General features: G+C 28.4%; 1 protein-coding gene across 3 annotated transcripts in view; it reads left to right on the top strand.

The window, feature by feature from the left end:
- Nucleotides 1–3,395: 3,395 nt before the first annotated feature.
- The window catches only part of LOC129962064 (SEC14-like protein 2), a 49,006-nt gene continuing 33,510 nt past the window's right edge, over nucleotides 3,396–18,891 (top strand). The window contains exon 1 of one of the 3 annotated variants that reach the window (XM_056075774.1): nucleotides 3,396–3,526. The gene's annotated coding sequence lies outside the window, so the exon portion shown is untranslated. Of the gene's footprint in view, nucleotides 3,527–12,072; nucleotides 12,292–14,186; nucleotides 14,386–18,891 lie in introns of those variants that run through there. The other 2 variants (XM_056075773.1, XM_056075772.1) reach the window with 2 other exon arrangements.

Here is an 18,891-nt window from a genome sequence, read left to right as displayed (position 1 = left end):
AATGCTAATTTAATATAATCCCTTACTCTCCCATCATAATATCACTGAATAAGTTGTAACTTCTCATCGACATACGTAGCTATTAATGCACAGTCAAAATGATACAGAATATTTATATCGATTCAAATAAACTATAAATCATTCAAAATCATTCAACAATTTTTACAATTAATTCTACTTTATATCATACGCACTTAGTATTCAAATATTTTCCGGACATATATTTGTTGTAAAATATTATTATTTTTTTTTAATTTGTTCTTTGGCTGAATGTGTACTGAATCAAAAGTTATATCAGCCTTTTCTTTTAAAACCTTTTGAAGGTGTAAGTATAAATTTACTATTCGTAAAAATAGAAAATTGTATACTATTGAAGTACATATCATTTAAAATAATTGCAAGGTGGTATTGCATCAAAGCTTAATATTTTTCGTTGAATCGCAATCCAAATGATAAAAATGTTTTATCAATCGCATAGCAAACAATTTTATATTTTATTTGTGTAAGAATGAAAAAAAAATGTTTGTTTCAATAAATTATCATAGTCAGAAAACTTTTATCTGTTTATGCAGAAAATAATAATTGCAAACTATCAACAAAAATAATTTAATAAAGACAAAAGAGAAAATTCCACTCCATTCTGCTAAATGAAGTTCACACTTCACACATCAATCATTCGTGCTGCCATCTAGCGGACTAAATAAGAACTGTTTTAAATTGGGAAAAAATAATTATTAATAATTGGAGGTTTTACAGACACTGAATATAATATGATGAATTTCAAATATTAATGTGAAAAGAAGTTGATGATATCTCACACAAAAAATTTAAATTTTCTAAATATTAGAACTTTACATATTCGTTTGTCATCTAATTTGCTTCTGCTTAGAATAATTTATTTTTGAATTATGTTATAAAATCTTTGAAACACAATTTGAAATAGAAGGTTGTGATAATAATTCTTTATACCTATCTTTAAAATCTTAATTAATCTGTAAAAGTTGAAAATTATTTAAATAACTCATTCGTAAAACTTTGCATTGCATTTAAATGTAATTCATATTTTTATCGAATTACTGGGTATTGTGAGTGATGTAATTGTATTATTTTTTTTCAATTACTGCGTGACAACAACCTCGATGCATAAGAGACTCACATTATAACCAAGTGTTTTGGATTTTTCATTTCACACAGCGCATATGTATTAAGTTTTTTATTTTTTTGGGCTGATGCAAGCAACAAATCAAAATTCGATATTTTTAAAAATTATTTGATTATGAAAAATATAGATGATTGCAATTTTGATTTTCCATGGAATTAAATGGGATCACTACCTCTTCACTACGAGTCAGTTCGCTGTAATTCAAATATGGAGCAGGTAAACATTATTAACTCACTAAAAACATAATATTCTGTCCAAAATGAAATAATTTAATACTGAAAAATTAATCACTTATTCATAAAAAAAAAAAAAAAAAAAAAACTTAGGTTGAATGTGAAAATTCAGATAAATGTTAAAAAATATTCTAAATGAAATGAAATCACACTTTTTTGCTTTCTCGTATATATAATATAGAGAAAGAGTCAAAAAATTCGAATTCGAAATTTTGACGAATCTTGATGTTTTAGAACTTCCTGAGTTCGAAAAACATAATTTTTGGAAAATATACATACATATACTCTGGGACAAATATACTCTGGGACAAAGAAAACTCAAAAACGCTCGAAGCTAGATGGTTGAAATTCGGTATACGGTCTTTACAACAAATTTGCAGATTTCTATAATATTTTGCAAATTCCATTCATAGGAAGTCTGTTTGTCCTGCTGTTCAAATATAAGTTAACACTATAACCACAAAACGAAGAGAGCTAAAGAGATGAAATTCGGTACATAGATTTAACAACAACTGCGTAGACACTTTTCAAATTTTCAGTCAAATCGAATATGAGTTGACTGTTTGTAGGTCTGTACTTTTAGAAACATGCAACAAAATTCAAAAACGCAATGAATTACATATATCATATTTGGTATGGAATTTTGTGACTGCAGGCGTAATTTTGTGTCACATTTTTTATTTAATGAATTGAAAAAATGCCCCTAAAATACAAATTCTATTTTCGGATATTATTAATAGCATGCCAGGAATAATCACCAAAGATTCACCAAGGACGGATCGATGTATTTAGTAAAAAGGTTAAATTCACCCAAAGGATAATATTTCATAACTGTCGGACACCAATGTCATGTAAAGCTCTTTGGAAAATATCTTTGTAAGAGAATATGCGAGAAAATTTTGGGGAGACACTTTTAGGAGTTTTAATAATGATTCAAATAATATAGTCAACGTTAATCTTTTCTTATGTAGAATGAGAAACCGATATAAATCCGAATACTTTAAATAAAATTCTTCAAAGCCTATAGTAATGTAATGTCTTGATCTAGACTGATCAAATAACGAAGAACAATTTCCAGGCAATTCTTTATTTTACAGCCCTATATATACAAAGGACAAATTGTTCTAATCTTGGTTAAATAAATAGTTATTTACACCTGTAGTGGGAAATACAACAGTCAAAGTCGAAAGCATTCTTGAAATTCAGTTGGTTCTTGGACTCCGAACTCGTGGGCGTAGTCCAACAGTCCGCCTGCAATTCATTTCTTCTCTCCTCCTAATATATATATATATATATATATATATATATATATATATATATATATCCGCACTTTATTTCGGCGACAATTTCCGCCTCTTAATTTACTTTAGTCATTTGAGCTGTCTTTCGGCCAATCGGGGTTCAGCAATATGCTCTCTCAGCGGCCCCAGTGGGTCGTAGGAAGGTCCTTTAACAAAGAGAAACATCTAGCATCCAGATGTTTGGACATCCCTTTCTCTTTGAAGGTACTATCAATACCTCTTGGACGAGGAATTCCACATGTGGTCTTTTACTGTAGTCGCTAATGAATAGATGCGAGACCTCTCAGGTGAAAAGATCCACCATCTGGCTATCTCGAGGAGTTTAGTAAGTAACAGCGACGACACAGCTGGCTGTAAATATCTTATCAATACTGGGAAACAGGAAGTGTTACAAGAATGAGAAACCGATATAAATCCAAACACTTTAAATAAAATTCTTCAAATCATATAGTAAAAGATGCCTTTCTATCAATAGAGTTAAATTTGTTCATGTAATTTCCCAGTATTCAGAATAACGAACAATGTTGTGGAAATATAAAATACTTTGAGTAACTAAGAAAAAAAAAGAATTTTCTGTTGGGTAAAAAACAAAAGCGAATCAAAAAAATTTGAAAAGAAATCTGGCATGATCGAGGAATTGCATACGTCACTAACAATGAATTAACGAAATTTCTTAATCTAGTTCCTGCCAATAATGATTTCAGAAGAAACGCTATTTCTCAAAAAATAAAGATGTTGCTTAGTAGCATATATTTGTAAGATATATGTTTATTTGTCCGTATTTCCGGAAGGTGGAACGTTCAAAACATGTTTAGAAACAAAAGAGAAATGTAAGTACAAAGTATTTTGTCGTTTTTTTAGAAAAAAATTGCTTCGTTTGTTGTTGATAAATATTGTAAAAGGGTTGACTAATACACATGCTTGCGTTGAGGTGGATTTCAATTACACAGACTAAGTAGTTGCTCATAGAGGGATCAATGACAAATTTATTAAAATATGTGATTGGTCTGCCAAATAACTGGATTCGTAAGGAAAAAAAAGTGCGTATATTATAAAATGTATAACTAGAAAGTGTGTTTGTTGAAATAATTAAATAATTATTAAATAAGTTAAATTATAATTAGTTACTTATTTATAAAATTTTGAAATTCTATTCATTTAACTATTTATGTCATGTTTTAGTTTATTTTTCCAATAAAATCCATCATAATGATTAAACATTTTACTTGTAAGTAGGAAAATCATTAACTAATAATTATGGTAAATTTTGAAGAATTTCATTACTTTAGACATTTTTTTCTCTGATACATGTAAAAGAATAAATAAAATTATATATATTTCCGCAAAGATATTTAGATAAAGAGCATGCTCCCTGGCGGCATCTATGCAGTATTTTTAGCATCTTTATATGCAAATAAGGAGAATTTTATGACTTCCACATCTCAAAAGTTAAGGAAAATAGCATCGACATTAGTATATTTATTGAAATATCCATCTAAAGAGAAATTGCGCATATTTTCTAATCGGCCATTGCGATAACTTTCATAGTAGTAAAATATCCCATTCGTCACATTTAAAAGTGTGTTGTTTAAACTTAATTTGCAATATTTCTTTCATTCACAGTATGAATTATAAGACATTATTACGTTTCTACACGTTTTGTCGTGCATTTTCAATGCGTAAATAATTGATTGCTTTATCCACGATTTGAATTTTTATATCCGTGGTATCAAATTTGTATCGATTTCAGAACATTCAAATAAATTGCCACACATATGTGCCACGCACTTTATCAAGACTTTGATTTGTCACATTAAAAACTGGAATGCTTCATTCTTCATTTCACATCAAAAATGTAACATAAAATGATAAACAGATTTAAAAAATTCTACCTAGCCAATAACACTACCTATTCTAATAATAAAGGTAAACGTGTGTATGTGTGTTAGATCTCTGTAGGAGAGACCGTTAGACCTAGAGCTAAGAAAATTGCACATGTATACTTTGGCAGGTGGACTGTGCACCTCAGAGCAATTTTTTGAGTTTTTAATGAATTAATTCTAAAATAAATTAAGGGTACCTTTCGATATAACTTTCTAAATTGTTATAGCAAGAAAATATTTTTACAGTACCTTATAATTCAATTCATATATTATTTTTTCTACCTATTGTTTTCTCCACAATTTTTCCTCCTTTTCTGAATAAAATTTTTTAATAATGTTTTGCAATAGTATATTTACATATTTAAGTAAACCTCGAATTGTTTTCATTGCTTTTTGCTAATATTCCATCATGGGTTTTCCCCATTATTGATAATTAACATAAGAAGATTCTGTTTATTTTTCCTTATTGAGTAGATTTTATAATAAGATATACCTTTAACAAAAATCATTGAAATTATGTTGTTCTTACATTTGAGATAATTGACAATTTAGAATCAAACGATAGTGGAAAAAATGTTAAAGCGAGCAGAATTTTAAGTACTGCTGCTCTTTCCTGTGATGCCACTGATAATTTACTCTAACGACTAACACATGTTATTTAGAGATATAAACAAAAAATTAGGGAAATGCATAATGAAAATAATAGTGTAAGGCTTCTGAAATAATATGTATTATATGACTATCAAAATTTGAAATTCAAAAATATTTTGTGAGAGTCATTAAAGCGCAACATTATTACACGAATATTTAATTGAAATTTTTATTAACCATTACTCTTGTCTGGCCTGACTGGTGGTCAAAGTTGGCCACTTTTTAGTAAGAATGAAAAGAAAATTGTTCTTTTACTTTTGCATCAAACTAAAATTAAAGTTTTATGAAATTAATTCGGAGAGAGTAATTTTTCTCTGTGAAACAAATTAATCTTACTTTTATTAAATTTGTCAAATAAGTCGGTTAGTAATTGCCTATTCATTTAACTTCTATAAGCGTTTTCTCTGTGAAAAAAATAATTTCAATTTTTGTTAAATTTAAGTCAAGAGATTTGGTTAGTAAGTGTCTATTCATTTAACTTCTATAATCTTCGAGATCTTCATAATTCTTAAAACAAAAGAAAGAAATTTAACTAAAAAACAACAACAGGAAATTTTGATGATTTTAGCACACTCAAGAAACGTGACATCTCAATAACAAAGAATTGATTGAATTCCTGATTATCCAAATGATATGATGATTATCTTTATTTTTATTATTATTTTTTATTATTATTTTTTTTACTCTCTCGTATACGTAAGATAGAAAAAGTATTTTAAATTCGAACTCAAGATTTTGAAGAATTTCCACGTTTTAGAATTCCCTGAGTTCGAAAAACACATTTCTGAAAAATGTCTCTCTGTTGTCTGTTTGTCTGTGACAAATATAATTCAAAAACATTTCGGTTTAAATGGATGAAATTTCGTATACCATCTTCAAACCGAATTTCTGCCAAATTTTGAGCAAAATCCAAGGAATCCAAATTTAAAGGAAGTCTGTCTGTCCTGCTGTTCGAATATAAGTTAATATGATAAATATATAATGCAGACGGCTAGATGAATTGCAATCTCTACGCAAATTTAACATCTATAAGGTAGCACCTACCAAATTTTGTGCCAAATCCAACAAGTGGTTAACCGTCTGTCAGTTTGTATTTTCAGAAACATCTAAAAGCGATAACTCAGAAAAGGAATTTCTTAATTATATCAAATTCGGTATGTGATTTTGTAATTAGACTGAAGTTTTGTATCAAATTTTTGTTTCAATGGTTTGAGAAAAACATGTATTTGATTTTAGGAATTATTAAAGAATGCCAATAATTCATCGCCAAATATCTCGCCATGTATCAGATTATATATTCAGTAAAAATGCTAAACTCACGCCAAAAGTCAAACGACAATGTCGTGTAAGGCGTTCTTTGGCATGACAAATTTCTTAGAGGGAACGTGAGAATTTTTTGGGAAGATCATTACAGCTGATAGCTGTATATACTTGATATAGATAGCTGATATATACTTGTGAAGGTAATTGTTATTTTATTGTATTATTTCATGGAGGAGGAGTTAATTTTTACATTTATTTTCATTACATAAATAATTAAATCTGTTTTCCGTATAAACACAAATGAAATCGCTGACGCTCTACGTAACCATTATTAAAATGCATTTAAATGTCTTCAAGCGAAGAATGGTGAAAAATTAAAAGCCAAACGAAATAAATCAGAAGTTTTCATCTTACATTCGTTAATTCAAAAACGATTGTAACTTAGAAGCAACGATCTTTATTCTTAGGGAAGGAAAACAAAATTTTTGAGTCTAAAATATAAATTTTATGATAATTTTAATATTTTTAAGAGTATATTTGTAAAAAAGATCTTCGTTATCTTCTAGGATTTTTAAAATAAGTTTTAAAATGGTTATAAAAATATATTTTTAAACAATGTCCTCATTGAATAGAAAAAATTATTCCAGATTCTTCGTTACTGAAGATTTCTGTTGTTTGTATGTAAATTTTTACACACAATAGAGCTTCATTTAATTTTGAAATGACAGCTGACAAAGCTTAACAGACATTGCATTTTAATAATAATATTCTTACATCATACATGCTATGTGACAGTTTACGGTGAATCTTTTCATTACTTTGTATTTTGTTTCACTAATATTTTTGATGTGTTATAAATTTCTCAATTCTATACTTAAAATTCTTGTTTCCTTTCACTTAAAGTGGATACTTAAAAGATAGATTAGAAGTCCCATCTAAAGAAAAAATTACATCTTTCTGAAAACGGAAGGCAATTGGCATATTAAATTAAATAAATTGGAAACAAGTTAATTTAATAATTTAATTTTGATGCAGAATCTTCTCTAGCACTCCAACAGAATTACAGAATATAATAAAAGACCTTTCTATTTTGATTTTTTTTTGTCATTGATTTTTCAAAAATCTTGCTTCCTCCAGCATATTTCAATTTTTAAAGCATTTCTTTAAAATAATATTTCATTTAAGAGGATCTCACTAACTCAGCACGAATTTACTTGGACATTTTAGCATTCTATTATGTAACACTATTTAGTAGTTTTTGAAGATAAAAGAGACAATAATAACTTTTAATCACTAAATTATGCAAAAACTGCAGAATCATTATATTTTGGATTTTTTAATTTATGTTTTCAATTTTTAAATGTGATTGGAATGAATTTGCTTTTTTAGAAACGATTAATCAAAAGGCAAATAAAATACATTCTACTATAGTCAAGTCTATAAATTAAGAATATTTCAGAGTTACATGAAAATCGAACTTTAAAGTAAAAGTTTCACTGTAGAGCTATCACATACATCTTGAAGAATAATATGCAAATTACAGGATGCTACCAGATGACGTTGATAGTAAGTCACAATGACGATAATATAAGAGAGTTTATATATAAGGAATGGCGGCACAAAAATAAAATTATTCATAAGCTTTCTGTAAGTGCCATAACTGGATAGTTATGACACAGAGGACGCATGTGGAGGTTGTTTTACGAGGTAGACTTATCGGCCATCTGGAATGTGGGCGTACTCAGGTGGAAGTATCCGATGTACTTGGAATCTCCCAAAGTGTCATCTCTGGGCTTTAGCAATGATTCCAAGATAATGGAAATGTAAATAGAAGTTACAGCACAGGTTGTCCCCGATTGCAACTCCGATTGACGACAAACATTTGGCAGTAACTGCCAAAATAAACATATGGAACACAAATAAACACATGGAAGCATATAGGCTTGTTAACTATTTTCAACACCGAGTACGATAGTTTCAAGGTAAACCGTGTACAGACGTTTGGGACATAGTGGTCTAAATGCTCGCAGACCAGTCAGATGTGTTCCGCTCACGGCAATTCACTGTAGCCAGCGGTTAGCCCGGAGAATATGTAATGTGGACATAGTCGCAGTGGGCTTGTGTGATGTTTCCCGACGAGTTCAGGTTTAGCTTGCAGTCTGATTCTCGCCAGACATTTATACGGAGAACGCCAGGTACTCGTTGGCACCAAGAGAGCATCACTGAACAAGACTGTTACGGTAATGCAGGATTGCACATTTAGGGCGGAATTATACTAGGCTCCAGAAACAGATCTGAATGTTCAAAGCGGAACCATAATAGGTCAAATTTATCGAGTCTTCATTATGGAACAGCATATACATTTGTTTAGGGATACCATGTGAGCAGAATTTGTGTTTATTATGGATGACAACGCCCTTCCACATCGTGTTAAGATTGTAAGCGAAGGGCTTCAGTCTGAAACTAATCACCGTATGGAATGGCCCGCATTCTCATCTGATTTGAATCCGACAGACTTGATTTGTCAACCGTGTACAACCAATTATCAACCAACTACTTGTATATTGGAACTTCAGTGAGCATTATTTGCTGCGTGGAGTAATCTTCCGCATGAACAACTAAATAATTTGACACTCAGAATGCTTAGACGTTGTACATACTGTATCTCATCGCTTGTAAGACATATTATGTACTATCTATCATAAACATTGTAACCAACCATGTAAAATTCTTGTAAGGGAGATATTTTTTGTGATTGTTCTAGGGCGCTAAAATCGTAGTTTTTATGAATGGTATCAAACATAAATCATCTTTTATTATTATTTTTTTTACTCTCTTGTTTAATAAATAGGTTTTATGGATAAATCAAGCTTGTTTTATTTCGGAACCTTTATTTGCCGGAGCTTAATTTATAGACGAGAGCGAAGATATTAAATCCAAAACACATTATTAAATATTAGAAATTAATTAATGGATTACATAATTTATAATTATTTATTCAATGTTGTAATCAGCAAATGGTTTTGAAAACTGAAATTTTCTCAATGAATTGCATACATTCTTAAATGCAAAATCACGTATCATGAGCATTTTTTATAAAACTTAGTCACACTTTTTTTTTGGTCTAGATGTTTTCAGCAATATATTTCTGTAAGAAACATACTGTAATGCTCTAGAATATGACTTTTTGAACCAAGCAAATATTAGTTTTCATTAATTTAAAAGGAATTTTATTCTGAGAAAATATTTGCATATTCAGCATAATATATGAAACAACAAAAATAACCCTGCAAATTATCAAGTTTGCTAGAATCAGATCAAGGAATTTCAAACTTTTATTCCCGCATGATTCAGGAAGATCCTTGTTTCTTTGTAATGATGCCTTAATGATAAGCGTAAATCCTAGAGAAGTAATCAAGGAATAATGAGATAAATTTAAGGCACCTTTCTTCAATATTCAAAAATAGATTGATAAGTTTAGAGAAAGGAGATTAGGTTCTCTATTACCTTTTGGGCACCTTCTTTTGGAAAAAAGCTAATCATTCGATTATCTAGAATTTTTTTTTGTTGCCACTACATAAAGAAACAGTATTTGATCAAATTATGGTAATAAATGAGAAATGAGTGTTTTTAACAATTCCAAATATAAGAAGCAATGATTCTCTCTCATTCAAATCCTGTTAACAAGACTCCTAGGCACATTCAGCAACTGCCTAGAAGCACCACAACTTTAGGGGTAAGACGAGACCTTGAAATAATTTCACAATAACTTTCATTTCGCAATAATGTTTTGCAATTGCTTTCTTACTTAATATGCACTACGTACTACGACTTATTCAAATAAAAAACATTCCGAAAAACAATATTCCTAGCAATTCTTTGCGAGTTGCTTTGGCATTCTTTATATGCTACTTCATAATTTAAGAAAAAAATGCCTATTCAGTAATTAAATAATATTTAAAATCCATTAACTTCTTAAAATTTTTTATTATTATTATTATTTTACTGTTTTGTTGAAAAATCACTTTTATATTTTATTTTCGGATGCTTTTATGAGTAAGCTGCAGAAACTAACACTCGTAAAAATTAAGTGTTTTGTTATTTCAGTTTGTCAAAATTTTTTGCGTACAAATTTTTTACTTTATGATTAAAATTAAGTCAATAAAGAAATATTTGTTTCTATAAGTTCGAGAAGATGTAAAGGAGAGCCTCAAGCCCTTTTGCCCAAGTTCCTCTGAATCAACTTAATACAGCCCTGCCTATTAGAAGTCCCAAAATCAAATTTCAATTCTCAAATGGCAATACTGTCTGTTTGATAGAGCACTTGATGCTTAATCCATTTTAAAGTACTACGGCCTGTTCTAAAAAATAGCTGCGCATCTTTATTATTAAAAATTAGAGGAATAGCATTTGATTGAAAATCATCTTTATTATTAACAATTATTGGAATAAACTTTTGATTGAAATTCATACATTTCATGTAAACAGGAAAGTTTTCATTCTGCAGAATGCCATTGCAAGACCGCGTTCTGCAGAGAGCATTCTATACGTGGAAAATGGGATTAGATGAAGGTTTTTTTGATTTAGAACTGAATATTTGCCTGTGATGAAGGATACCATAATAGTTAATGATGGTGACAACATATCTGTCTCAAAACAAAAATATATTTATAAAATTATTTGTTTTAATTTGGCAAAAAAAAAGCACCAGGCCATTTCTAATTTCTTTTTAAATTTCGGAACGCTTTGACTTTAAAAATGTTTTTAAAGAATTGTATAAAAGCATTATAACAAATAATTTAATACTTAATGCAATTAAAGCATTGTGTAAAGTTATTGTTTAAAACTATTTTTCATTATTTTTAAATTGTTTAAATATATAAATTAAAAAAGGCACATTTTCAAAAATGTTTGATGAAAAAAATGCACGCATAAATGAGATTCAGAATTATTATTTTACTAGTGGGATGGGTGCCAAAAGATATCTACATGATGACCAAATCACTTACATATAGTGGTCGATTGTGGAATCAGCTTTCTTTTTATGTTTAAAGAACGTGATTTTATATTTAGCTGAAAAAATGCCATACGTTCTATTACTGTTTAAGACTTTTCTAGATCTTTTCATGTGGCTTTCCGTTTCTTAAATCAAAATTCAATCATTTATGACATCAAATTGTAACGTTTCTTTTCATCGATCCCTCACATACTAGATTTCAAATGAAAACCACTCAAACCTTCATTTCTCTAAATATAAAGTGACATTTCTTTCTAACAACTAATTATCAAGTCTATCATTAGGTAAATCGCAAGAGTCCTTATCATAGAAAAATATTTTGATGACCTACTCCGAAGTAAAAGGATTGTATATCTATTCATTTCTCTAAAGTGTCATTCAAGGATTTGCCTAGAGGAAGTTTATCCGATTTTTTAATATTTTTTTATTCTCATGCCACAATCCTATCTCCATCAGATAATCTATGAAAAAAGTTACCCGGTGCATCTCCTACTTGTAGCAAAGGAAAAGATAACACATGCACTTTGGCTTTGTTTTAATATCTTTGGTTAAAAACAAAGAGGTGAGAAATTCATGCTTGAGCAATTTGAAAAATTATTCTATTTTTTGTTCTCGAAAGCACTTTTCCTCCTATAATTAGTTGCTAAATATTTTGACCCGTCACCGGAAGGAAGGAATATTGTAGATATTACATTCTATTCTAGTAGTAAAAAGTAAGAGCTACTTTAAGGAATCATTAAATTTCTAGTCTTAGTGTTGGAAATAACAAGTTCCTTAAAAAGTAAGTATTGTTTCTCATCAAATATGTTTATTCTTTGATCATAGAGTAACTGAGAAGTTTTTGAAATAACGTAATAATATACAATTCAATTAAAGCTGCAAATAATTCAAAAATTTCCAAATTTTGAATTATAATTAAAAATTTATCTGACATTCATTTATATGTTGTATATATTACAATCAATGTAATTATTATTAGCACTAATTGATGATTATTACTAATAACCGTTAATGTCCTAGATCTATTAATTTCTTTTACCGATTATTATAAATAATAACCTATTAATTACATTGAATGTAACATATACATTTTTGATCTTATTTAAAATAATTTTAATTTAATAAAACTCATTTTTTCAAATAATTATACACATAAGATTTAAAAGATAAAACTTATCTTTGCATATATTTTTGTTTTCAAGAAAAATAGTAATTAGATATTGCTCAGGAATTTTTATAGTTGTAAAATAATATTAATTTCCAATAAAATTAAATAAAAGAAATAGAAATCAGAGTTTATCTTGGTACGAATTTATAATTTTTGATCGATGGTTATTTTTCAGCAATTTCAACAATATTAGAATGATAAAGGGATGAAAAAAGGAGCTCATGTTTATTCTTCCATGTTTAATCACGGTTCAAAATTATCCTTTTACTAATTCATTTATACTTAAATGATAAAGCTTTTATTAATTGATAATATTTAAGTTTCTGCGATTACTAAAGCATTTTTAAATTCAAACAATTTTTCCCTCTCTAAATCTCAATTATTTAAAAAATATTTATGTGAATATTAATTTTTCACTCTCTAAATCTCAATTATTTAAAAAAATATTTATGTGAATATCAATATTTCAGAAATATTTTCAAATCAGAAACGATATTTAATACATAATTTATCAAATCCTGTAAAAAAAATTGTATTGGATTTCGAATTACTGAGTTAAAAGTTTTATTGCGAATACATTATAAGAAAAAAAATAGAATTATTAGTTGTCAAAGATAATCTTTCAAACTGATTGTGATAAAAATTAATATTTCAATTACATCACTTCACTCTTTTATTCTGATGTCTATATTAATTTAAAAGTGTTCCTTTCAAACCAATATTTATATATTCACTAGATCATTTTACCCGAGACAATTAAAGTTTCGTTTTTGTAGATAGCAGCAAAGAAATTTATTTTAGAGGTTTTATAAAGAAATTTATTTTATCAAAGATTTTTTATTTAAATATTAGAAATCATTTATATTAATTTGTTCATTTGAATCGATATTTGGTTTAACTCAATTTCTCTTTAACTATTATTTGTCAAACTTTTTTACTTGCTTATTTTATATCTTTGCATATTTGTGATCAAAAGATTCTTCTTGGATTGGAATTGAGTCTTGAATGCAAAATAAATAAATATCAAAATAATTTTTTTAAAAAATAAGAAAAGTTTTCCATTGATGATTTGCAGGAAAATGTAAAAATTATAAAAGTTCCATTTTTCTACAGTTAGAAAAATGGTTAACATTATTCATTAACTTTCAATATCCGTAATTTATTTGAACAGATACGTTGATGCTGGCCATAATAATAGTGTGAAAATATAAATGAATAAAAAGTGATGAAGAATATAGTAGAATTAATTTTTAAAATAATTATACAATTATGGCTGAGGATAATCCCTAAAGTTCAAGGATGAAGTTCAACTTTGCAAATATTATGATACTAAAATTTTATTAGAAAAGCTATAATATGATAAAGCAATGTAGAATATTAAGAAATTTTTGGAAGAAGAATCTCCTAAGTTCGGCCTTAAAAGGTAGAATATGGCAACCCCTACACTATCCTAGTGAGTCTTTATAAGACGCCAGTTAGCTGGTTAGTCAGAAAAACATCGAGCTTTAGTTGTCACCTTGATACGTGACCCCTCTAAAGGGATAGTGGTCTTTTCAATGAGGAAGACTTTTGTGAAGGTTATAGTTTTTCTAAGGCTCACGCCAACATTTCAAGGACAACCAGTCCATCGTTAATGCAATATCTTCTCTTTTGACCAAATATGATGTTAGTTTTGGAAATCACAGCTAAACTGAAAGATATTTTTTGGTAAGTAAAATTTAAATAAGATATATGTAGATATCTTAACTGGATTACTTTTAAACGTAGCTGAATAGTTCTTTTAATTTTAACATTTTTATGCATTTTAGGAAATTTTATGATCAAAGTAAGGCAATTGCAATTTTGGATTATTTACAAAGTTTTGTATAAAGTTCTACTTTATACAAAACTCAAAGATACCTGTTTTCATCAGAAATTTTGTTACTTTTAATCTCGATATGAGAAAAAAAACTATAAAATAATCTTTGAAAGGACGAAAAATTGATTTATTTCTTAGAGTGCAAAATTGAAAAAAAAATATACACAAAAAAAGCTGAGTATTCCAAATAATTTATTTCATTTATGTTATATTTTTGATATATTTTAATATTATTTATGCAAAGTTTTAAAAACATATATTTGAATTTTTATGATTATGATAATAAAATCATATACGAAACATATATATTATAAAAATTATACAAGCAAAGTATAGCTTTTGGGAAAAAAATTGTTTCAAAATGCTTTATAATATAATAATATAATTGGTTCTTATTGTTGTTTCATGAGTGGAAAAGAATTTTCATTAAAAAAAAAATATTTCCCATCTTCTTCTGGCATTACTTTTGTTAAAATTAAATATCAAACAAGCATAGGAAAACCTAATTTATGATGATATGTCTATGAATACAGCTGTCTTCCTAGAAGGAAAAATAATCTCAAATACTTCCATATTAATCTTACGCTTTTCTTTTCTTTATCATATCTATTTATTTTATTTACTTTAAGTTTGTCACTTCAAAAGCAAAAAGATTAGTCTTGAGATTCATGTTAGATTTTAATACAAACAAAAGCAATGATTCATAATGCTTGCCTAAAATATTTAGTAAATGATTAATATTTTTATGTGTCTCTATGCTTATGACATTTTAATTCTCGAATGACAGCTTGAGCATGATAAATCTTGAGATTCATTTTACTAAGGCAATCTGCTGGCAATAATATGCAACTGCTTCTTCTTGATTTAAAATTCTATACATTTATTGATAATTGTTAGATTATTTTTCTGAAATTAGTGTTTCTTAAAACGAATTCCTTCCGACTGGAATTTAAAATTTCAGAACTGAATGAAATTTATTTCTTCCTATTCAGAATTCCTAATGGTGGCATTAGTAGCATTTTGCAATTAAGAACCGTTTTTGTATTATTTCATTAATTGAACTGAGTTATAGAAATAATTTATAGAAATGAAAAAATTAAAATTTGACAGTATCTTAAAGTAACAGCCTCTATTGGCATCAAAACGTTTCAAACTGTATATCCAAATTCTGCTCATACTTTGGTCCGAATTTTTTTCACTCATGTTATGCATTTTTATATTATGAAAAAAAAAATGTAACGATACGTTAATCTAATATTAAATTTATATGCAGATTTTTTTTGACAAAATTCCTCAAATATATTAGTTTCTAATGCCACTCTAAAATAAGTTACACTAAAAAACAAAATACATAGTAATTTTTCACATTCAAACTCATTCTTCTGTTTGCTACTTAAAGTAAGTATCTTCTCCGAATAAGAACTGGCATCCAGACACTTCTTATATAAAAGCAATTGCATTAAAATACAATTGCAGCTTTATTTTTAACCGCATTTATTTATTTGCCCTTTTTGGGTATTATATTCAGAAATTATAGCATAAATTCAGTCCAAAAATATTTTATTTTCAAAATCTGACCTTACATTCCATTCAATTATACACTCTCTCATCCTTCGACTGGAAGTTTCCGTATGAATGTGGCGAACCATCCCATGTATTGGTGTGTTGGTATTTCATTTATTTCAGGAATTCTCCATCATATTGCAGCCATCCCTTTTCACTTTGCAGCTCTTTATGGCAAGGGTCATATTTTATTTCCAAAATATGAACTTACATCCCATTCAAGTTTAAACACTCCAATCATTTCACTAAAAGTTTCTGAATGAACGTGACAAACCGCCCCATGGATGTATTGGCGTATCGTTTATTTCAAGAGTTATCATCATAAGCAGCCATCCCTTTTCACTTTGCAGCTCTTTATGGCACGGGTCATATTTTATTTCCAAAATATGAACTTACATCCCATTCAAGTTTAAACACTCCAATCATTTCACTAAAAGTTTCTGAATGAACGTGACAAACCGCCCCATGGATGTATTGGCGTATCGTTTATTTCAAGAGTTATCATCATAAGCAGCCATCCCTTTTCACTTTGCAGCTCTTTATGGCATGGGTCATATTTTATTTCCAAAATATGAACTTACATCCCATTCAAGTTTAAACACTCCAATCATTTCACTAAAAGTTTCTGAATGAACGTGACAAACCGCCCCATGGATGTATTGGCGTATCGTTTATTTCAAGAGTTATCATCATAAGCAGCCATCCCTTTTCACTTTGCAGCTCTTTATGGCACGGGTCATATTTTATTTCCAAAATATGAACTTACATCCCATTCAAGTTTAAACACTCCAATCATTTCACTAAAAGTTTCTGAATGAACGTGACAAACCGCCCCATGGATGTATTGGCGTATCGTTTATTTCAAGAGTTATCATCATAAGCAACCATCCCGTTTCACTTTGCATCTATGCTATGCCATTGCCACCATATCACATTCGACACAAATACCGGATTTGCTCCTGCAATCAAAAGAATCGTCCCTGATATCATATCTGGTATCAGTTTCTGATCACTATTGCACTTGTATATACGGATCACCTCAATTACATGCGGAAACAAACTTAAGCTCGAGACACCATACAACAATAAATGTCACTTCTTGATTTCCCCTCTTTGCACTTAAACCGTACTGTCCATCACTAACAACAATATTCCTTTTTCATTTTCGCTGTCAATGGCGCCAATGGGAAGACTAAGCGCAGCGATAATCATTCGCCAGATGGTAATTTTTTTAGCATACCGTGTAGGCCATGTCTCCTGTTGATTATTACCCAGTGTTTCACTGTCGTGTGAAGATCGCTTACTTAGTGAGAAAACATATATCAATCATTTCTGTAGATGACTAGTATCAAGAATAAAAATTTCATGGCATTTTTTTAAAGTTATTTTCAATTTCTTTATTCTTTTAAAAATTTCTTTCTATAACCTCTTATAACGTAATCCAGTCTCTTCAGGATTCATATTCAGTTATTTTATTTGAATATTAACCAAGTAAAATAATAAATTAAAATTAAAAAAAAGAACTCAAGATTTTGACGATTTTCCATATTTCAAATTTTCCTAAATTCAAAAAAAAAAAAAAAAAAAAAATTGCATTGTGTCTATCTCTATGCTTGTCTGTGAACACACCAACTCTTAACAGCTCTAAACTAGAAAGATGATATTCTATATATATGGAACTTAGCATTGAATTTGTATATTTATTTGTTTGTAACCATTACGTTCATTCAATTCTGATTTGCTTTTTAATAACTACGCAGAATTAAAAAAAAAAAATTTCTTGTTACCCTACTTTAAGATATTTGATTTTCCCGGAATTAAATAAGAAAAAGGAAATTGTAATTACAAAGACATTTCTTGATCAGTTTTTTAAATTCTCGTCAAATGAAAATATTTTACAAATTCAAATTTAAATTTATAACTTTCACATGCTTTATTTAGTCACTGCCATTTGAGAAATATATTATATAAGCTTTTTATTTTTATTTTTTGCATCTTTTTGTGTATCCTTCAATTCGACATCCAACAAAAATAAAGGTTTTATAATTAAGACAGAGACAATTCATATTCACGTGAAATGTGTCAAATAAGGTATGCCAATTTTATTTTGGATCCCATTGTTGCTTCTTACAGGAAAGCTATCACATAACAATTTAAAACGACATACAATTAGACGTCAGATGACAATCGTTGGAGTTTTAAATAAGATTAATTTAGAGTTAATATTTCTTAAAATGAAATAAGGGATTCATTTACTTTTGACTTCGTTTTATGATTAATTGTTTTTTAAAATTTTGTTTTAATATTAACGTTGTGGTACGTATTATCTGATTGCAGTCCCTATTTCTATAGATTCTTCTAAATTTGCATAAAGATTTCCACTTGAAAACATCAAATTATTTTTTATATAAAGTATTTGGATGTTTCATGAAATAAGCTTATTATTAGTGACTTTCATTTGTGGTTACACAAGTATAAGTTCTAATGAGAATGTTCCCTATTGGTTTTGTACAAATTATTATTTCAAAAATTTTTCATTGAGAAATAGCTGGTTAGTTAATTTTTTTCCTGAATTATTGATCTTTATTATCGTACGTCAATTTTTAAATAGTTTTCTTGCTTATTGAAATAAGCTTGCATATGGAATGATAATTCATAACAATGTATAAGAAGATAACTAGTTAATAAGCAATTTTTTAAAAAAATTACGTGCTAGTTTATCAAATAAGATGGATTTATTGTCTTATGGATTTATTGTTCTATAGAAAATTACATTTTGCATGGTATTTCAA

The sequence above is a fragment of the Argiope bruennichi genome, chromosome 2, assembly GCF_947563725.1.
Source record: "Argiope bruennichi chromosome 2, qqArgBrue1.1, whole genome shotgun sequence".
NCBI classification, from domain to species: Eukaryota; Metazoa; Arthropoda; class Arachnida; order Araneae; family Araneidae; genus Argiope; species Argiope bruennichi.
The sequence above is the reverse complement of the archived record's forward strand: the minus strand, read 5'-3'. Positions and strand labels throughout refer to the sequence as shown.